The sequence below is a fragment of the Odontesthes bonariensis genome, chromosome 17 (assembly GCF_027942865.1).
Source record: "Odontesthes bonariensis isolate fOdoBon6 chromosome 17, fOdoBon6.hap1, whole genome shotgun sequence".
Taxonomy (NCBI): Eukaryota; Metazoa; Chordata; class Actinopteri; order Atheriniformes; family Atherinopsidae; genus Odontesthes; species Odontesthes bonariensis.
The window spans coordinates 30,612,035-30,619,616 of record NC_134522.1 but is presented as its reverse complement, the minus strand read 5'-3'; positions in this window follow the sequence as shown (position 1 = coordinate 30,619,616).

Sequence of the window (7,582 nt, the reverse complement as noted above, 5' to 3'; positions counted from 1 at the left end):
TTTCACAATTTGATCCAAATAAATAAATCCTAATAAATATTGGTTTTATTTAACAGTAGTATTACCTACGTGAGTTCCAAAAGCATTCAAACTCACCATCGTAATCTACTCTATAATCAGTCGGAGGCCTATCCTGTGATGTACTATGATTAAATTCAGCACAAGAAGACTCCAATTTGTGGCCCTCCCTTATTTTGAAAATAATTATGTAATTTATTTGGCCCAAACATCAATCCACATTTAATACCACACATAGGAAACAATAACCATTTATCCTCTTCCGATGTGAACCTACCTTTCCTGCATTCCCGTTGCTGGACCCCGCACCGTCTCTGAAGGTGTGTGGCTCTGGAACAACAACAGGCGATGCTCCTGGAGCGTTTGCGCATATGAGACACTCCGTCGCTGTCAGTTCTCTCGTAGTGTACCATGCCCAACTATACCACATATCCTGTGCTGCCTTAAACCATCTTCCACAGTTACACTGTTTTCCTGACTCTACCTGTGCATGTACACTCCGTCTGTTCTTGGATTAACATGATTATTCTGTCCTGTAGTGCTAATGGTATCCAATCCCCCTAGTCTTTCCCGAAAAATCTTTCTATTCTTACAACCATTGTGAACAACTCCTTCTGACCCAATCTGACATGATCTTACCAGATTGCCCCTTTGTTGTGGCGTCCAGAGGCGGTGATTTGGTCGTCTCCTCCTCCGGACCCATGATCCACACTTCCTCACACTTCCTCACACTTACCCCTACTTACTCATCCTTCCTCACACTTCCTCACCCTTTATTCCCACGTACTTAAATTCAAGCTTAACAGATACCTCTTCACGACTAGCTCTAGTGTGTATTGCTGGCAAAGTTAGTGGCGTGGCATGGTCTGAGTGGGTGTGTATTGTTGCATCACACTCATCTGACCCAGGCTGGCTACTTCCCTGCGGGATGGCTTCATCACGGGACCCTTCCAGCCTCTCCTGTCTGCGGGATCCCGTCCAACATCTCCAGGCTTCGTTCTCCTGAGCCCATGCTGTCGGCCAACACCCACACCTGGATGCTCACAGTGTCAGAAATCTTAACCTCTTCCTTTTGTTCATCCATTCCCTCGGACTTAACTCCGTCTGTGTCTTTAGTTCGAACCTTGGTGCAGTGATTCAAATGGTACCATGTGTTGCTACCTTCCACTTGAACTGCCGTCGCCGTTGCTCGCACCATTGTGTACGGTCCTTTCCGTCTTGGCTCAAGCTACTTCCTTCGGAACACTTTGATGTGCACCTGGTCGCCTGGCACCACTGGCCTCTCAACCAGCTGTTCGAGACTCAAATCTCTGGTCTCCTCCTGTAGATAGATTCTTCTGTGGATTGCAGTTAGTTGCTTCATGTAAGCTGTCCACTCTGTTCGCACCTGCTCAAGTGGGAACTGAGGTGCCGGCCTGGGTCGACCCGTTAGCATTTTATGCGGTGTTAGTGCGTGACTCTATGAGTCTGCATAGGACATCTCATTAGTGCAAGCAGCAAAGCATCTAGTTAGTTTAGTTGAAGCACAGATTCAATTCAATTTCACTTTCCAGGTTCCATTGATCCTCTGAACCATCCCTTGACTCTGTGGATGATAAACGGCCCCACAGCGCTGCTTGATTCGCAGCTGCAGCAGAATGCCTCTTGCACTTTTCTAAACAAACACTTAACCATTATTTGAGCTAATCTCTGATGGAATGACAAACAGATGAATCAATTCTCTTACCAAAAAAAAATTTACGACTATTTATCCAATATGTATGACCAATATCCTTGTGATGGCGCGACCTCCAGTAACACCATTGGTGCCAAAACAGCAAGCTGGCACTTTGATGCTACTTTCGCTGCTTCATCAGCCGCGATATTACCTTTACCAACCATTTTGTTACCTTTACGATTATTTGACACTGTATCACTGCCAATTTTCAATTTTCATGACTGCAATCCGCTCCTTCATTTGGACCTCCTGTCGCGCTGGACTTCCTTCTGACCTCCTGAACCCTCTGTGCTTCCAAACTGCTTCAAACAAATAGCAAATATCATGAGCATATGCAGGATCTGTGTATACATTCGTAACCTTACCTTTCACCAGTCAACATGCTTCCGTTAATGCCTTCAGCCAACTGTGCCGAACATGGCCGTCCACACTTCTCAGCTTTCACCGTCCCAAAGTTCTCTGCCTTCCTGTTTCACAACTGCAAAACCTGCATGATTACCCAAATGATCTCACAACATGAACCATACACAACATAAGTGACATCAGCCTGCACAAGTGAAGTTGCTTCTAAGTCAGGTCTCAGTTTAATGTATCTCACAGCTTCTGCCACACGCTCATGCGGTTCTCCTTCAAACTCACGTGGAATGACATCTGCAGGATCCGATGTAGTACACTTCTGTATTCTCACATCTGGACGTGTCAAAAGATGCACAACCTGCAAACATCCTGCCTGAGTCACAACATACCTACTCTGATTTATTAGTTCTGAAATCTTATGGTTTTTATTGGAGACATATAAGAAAAATGGCTTCTCATAGACTAGTGTTGGCCGTTTTGGATGACTTTTGCTAATTTCGTTTCAAATTTTCAAAGGCTAACTTAGCCTCGGTTGTCCTCTCCAGTTGTGCTTTCAACCTTTGATCTGTGGATTTTTCATGATTCCTTCCAGAGGAAGCGCATTTTATTGCATAATCCTCCCAAAAGAAGATCATACTTGTTGTATTTTAATTTTACTTATTTATTCATTAGATATTTATTTATTTATTTTGGACATGGCGCTTTTCTTACTCCCTCCAAGTGGGATGGAGAGATATCAGTAATTCCCTATGGGCTAAATAGATACTCTAATTCAGGCTATCAATGCTAAAATTTAAATTAGAAACTTGTTCCGTTCAAATTTTAGAACTTCGTAATAGTGGCACATTTAAATTTTAAATTCAGAAACTTTGTTTTGTTGTGTCCTAGTAACAGTGACCTATTTAAATTCAAGTTTTAGAAACTTAGTAGTCGTGACACATTTAACTTAAAAACTTTGTTTTGTTTTGTAATGATGACACACCTGAGGGCGGTTTTTAAACCCTTTTGAGTACGTCCGATGTAAGTGTACTTCTTACCTCTATATGTCAATGTAAACCAATACTGGGATTCCTCTGCCAGAGGAACGCCATGGACCTGCCGGGCCACTTGCTCCGCCCCGCAGGGACTGGCCACGGTCCTGCCGAACACTCAGGTTTCTCGGTGCTCTCGGACAGTTGTAAACAAAGTGTCCCCTCTCGCCACAGGCCCAACATGCCCCCGAGGACCTTCGTCCTCCAGGTGCACCTCTTCTTGACCTTTGACAGGGTCGACGATGGACTTGCCCCTGTGATGGCTGTTCAGCGGCCCCCGCTGTCATGGCCTCATTTTGTACTTCTTGCTTCGCTTCCAGTTCTTCTAACTGCAACCGTGCAAGTTCCCTTTGCATATCCTCCTCCTGCTTCTTCCATTTCAGTTCTTTTCTGTATTTGTTTACTGCATGCACCACGTGGTCTCGGAATTGTCCATGTGACATTGAATTCAACCCCACCACATCCTCCAGCCTCCCCTGAGCTGTGGCAGGCAGAGCCTCTTTGATGGAAACTCTGAACAATGTCACCCAAGCTGGGCTCTTCTCGATTTCTCCCTCAGACTCTTGTCTCCATTTCTTCAATTGTTGTGCAATGTACACAGCTGGACTCTCTGTTCCTGACAGTGGCTCTCCCTTTAATGCTTCGAGGTCCACTCCCACAGGAAACTCAGCTCGTAACGCTCTCCAGAGTGCAGCTCGATATGCATTAAAATCAGTTCCATCAGCTCGGTGGCTTAACATCCAGTCATTCTCACTGTGTCTCAAAATGCCCTCCATGGTAGAAGTTCCAAAACACAGTGCCCACACTGCCTTAATGTGTCCAACAGTCAACAGTTTATCCACAGTCTCTTGTTCAAAAGCTCTTATCCATTTACTTGCACCTGTGTGAATGTCCGGCAATCGAGCAACCAGCCCCCCTAGGACGAGCGTCTGCCACGGCACATACTGTCCCTGCGTCATTTCTATCAAACTCGCTGCTGACGCTGTTGGACTCTTATGTTCTTCAGAAGATGCCTTTTGAACTGGAGGTGCCAGTTCTGGTGATTTTTGATATTGTGGGAGCTGTCCCCTTGCCTGATCTGAATTACAGACGGCGTCTGGCTCAGGAGCTCCATGACTGCTTGATGTAGCTATTTGTGGTTCTGGACGTTCATGAGATATTTTGTGATCTTTTATTCCAGAATCTCCTTGTATGTTTACTGCTCCTGGCAGTGTTGGATATAGCTCTGCATTTTCAAAGAAATGTAGAACTTTTAATTCAAGCTCTCTCTTTTCCTGTCTCTTTTTGCTTTTGTCCTTTGGTTTGTAAGCTTTAATCCTTTGTTCCATAATCTTACAGGTAGTTACATTGAAAGTGCCACCTTTTGGCCAGGATGAGACGTTATTTTTTGTTCGTTTTTCCCATTTTAGAGATATCTCTTTAATATCTTTGGAATGTTCAGGATGTTTGGCGCTGATGATTGTTGTTGGTGTTACATCCATTGTTTCACCGAGTTAGTTCCCTTCTATTGACTTTTGACTTTTCCTTTTCATTTACTCATCTATTTTCTAAATTTCCCTTATTTATTATTCGTATTCCCCCTTTTTTTTTTTGAAAGTCAATTTAAATTAACTAATTATTTAACTCTAATCAATGCTAATTTAATGCTCGGCTAAATTTAGCTTAGATGCAGCTAATTATTGGATTGGATATTGTCAATGCTAATGTTAAGGTTAGCCTATGTTAGCTTTGAAAGCTTATGCTCTAGGTTGTTTTTTTTTTTTTAAATTAAACCAATGTTAATTCAATGTTAGGCTAATTTAGCTTTTTGACTTCTGGTTTGGAGTTCGGTTACTATTATTGCTAATGTTAATGTTTGCTAACCAATGCCAATTGATGTTAGCTTCCTAGCTGTTGCTAATAAATGCTAACCTCTTGCTAATTAAGATTTAAACCAATATTTTCATTATTGCTATTGCTAATCAATGCTAATTGTCTTTCTGATCAATGCTAATTATGGCTAACGAAATGCTAACAAATGCTACTAATGCTAACCAATGCTAACTATTGCTAATCAATGCTAATTGTATTTCTGATCAATGCTAATTATGGCTAACGAAATGCTAACAAATGCTACTAATGCTGACCAATGCTAACTATTGCTAATCAATGCTAATTGTATTTCTGATCAATGCTAATTATGGCTAACGAAATGCTAACAAATGCTACTAATGCTAACCAATGCTAACTATTGCTAATCAATGCTACTTATTGCTAATCAATACTAGCTTCCTTGTTGACCAATGCTAATTGAATGCTAATTATGCTATTCAACGCTAGTGATTGCTAATCAATGCTAGTTATTGCTAATCAATACTATTGATTGCTAATCAACGCTAATCAATGCTAAACAATGCTAGTTATTGCTAATCAATACTTGCTGTATTGCTAATGCTACCCAATGTTAATTTATTGCTAATCGAAAGCTCAGTTAATGTTTACTCTGTTTGAAGTGACTCAGGCTAAAGGCGTTGCCCCAACCTTTGCTCACATCCGGATGTTGCCGATCCAATCCACACACAATGTCCTCCACCAATCCAGATGATCCAATGTACGTCACAGCTACGTCAATACTGACCAATGAAATAAAATTATTATTTCTTTTTTTTTTTTTTTTTTGACCAATGAAATCTAAACACACCTCTAAATCTATCTCCAATGAAACACGTCTGAGACACGTAACTTCTAACCAATAAAATATGAACACACCTCTAAGCCCGCCTCCAATGAACCACGTGAATTTCTAACAAATCAAATATGAACACACCATTACATCTACTTCCTAGACCGTTATTAACTCCTCCCAAACATAACAATTGAACCACACCCCAACTCAAAATGGCGTTTGTCACACTTTTTGTTACAAATTGAGAAAAAGGAGGAAATACAAACTTTCAGCTGGACAGAGAAGAAATACAATTTAACACAGAAATAACAGTTGCACTATTCTTCACCTCGAAATGGCATTTGTTAAGAAAGAGAAAGAAATACAATTTAACACGCTGTGGACAGGGAAACTACAAATCAAAAGATACAGAAACAATGCATAAGCGAACAACTTTCTTTATCAGGAATGTCACATTCAACTTGACTAGAGACAGAAACTCTCCTCTAGAATTGTGAAACCCTCATTACTCGACTGATAACAACTCCGCAATTAGCACATTACCTAAAGAAAACTAATAATTATTACAGTTCAACCATAAATTGCCCCTGGAAGACACAAGGAAAGAAAATGTGATCACACACGAACATTTGAAGCAGCAGAAAAATGTCAAGGACAGAGCACGCGCCTTCCCACCAGCCTCGTGAACGCGCAGCACCCTCTGTCCCCCTGAAGGCCAAAACACCTTCACTCGCCTGTTGAGAATAGAACTTTAGAAACTTAACACCAATCACAGCAGTATTCAATAATCAATAGTAACAAGATGCACTCAACGAAAATACAGAATCTTAAAGAAATAAACACTCAGCGTTTAAAAGTCATAGCACATTACTGCAACAACTCCTTATCTCCCCAAGTAATTAATGTGGCAACTATAACAATTAAGCAAATTATAACAATGAGGCAAATTATAACAATGAGGCAAATCTGAGTTTAACTTAAAATACTACGAATACTCAAAAGTCAAGGGATGATATGAGTCAGAACCTTTTTTCTTTTCTTCTCTTTCTTGATTCACACAAACCAGCAGGACTCCACACACATTGACACACACCTTGACACACACATTGACAGACAAACAGAGACCGGTCCCACGCACCCACACCAAGTCAGTCGATCACCAAGTCGGTCGATCAAAGTTTTGTGTCAGTCACCGTTCAAATCTTCACATTTTTAAATTATCAATTTCTTTCATTTAGACTTTTAATTTTTCAGGAGATGTGGGTGTAGGCAATATATGGAATACAAAATGTGTTTTCCCTACAAGCCTTGTGATATGGTCTCTGACCAAAGCAACAGATGCTGACGTGTATTTACCAGCTTCGCTGTGACCTCTTAATAATAATCTCCTGTGGCCAATTTCATAAACGAATTTGAATTTTCTTCTCAAAATGTCTTTATACTGAGGTCTCGGATAACTCCAAAGAGTTCTAGGCAGATATATAAAATGATATAAACATATATACTTAAAATGTGCCCGTATAGAACTGGAATTGACTTTTTCGGAGTTTTCTTGAACTGGTCTTTTGATTCCACCTTCAAACTTTTATGTTCGCAAGTCAATCAATTACCAGCATTCGTCTACTCCTTGACTAGTGAAAATAATTTTCACATATATTAATGACTAATGCGAACCATAGTCCCACGGTAGCCCGAACCCCCCATGCATAAAAGGTCGGCCGTTGGCTCTATGACATCACTATGAACGAGTGATTTCCACTCTGCCCGCTCTAAAAGCGTATCCACTATTCCAGT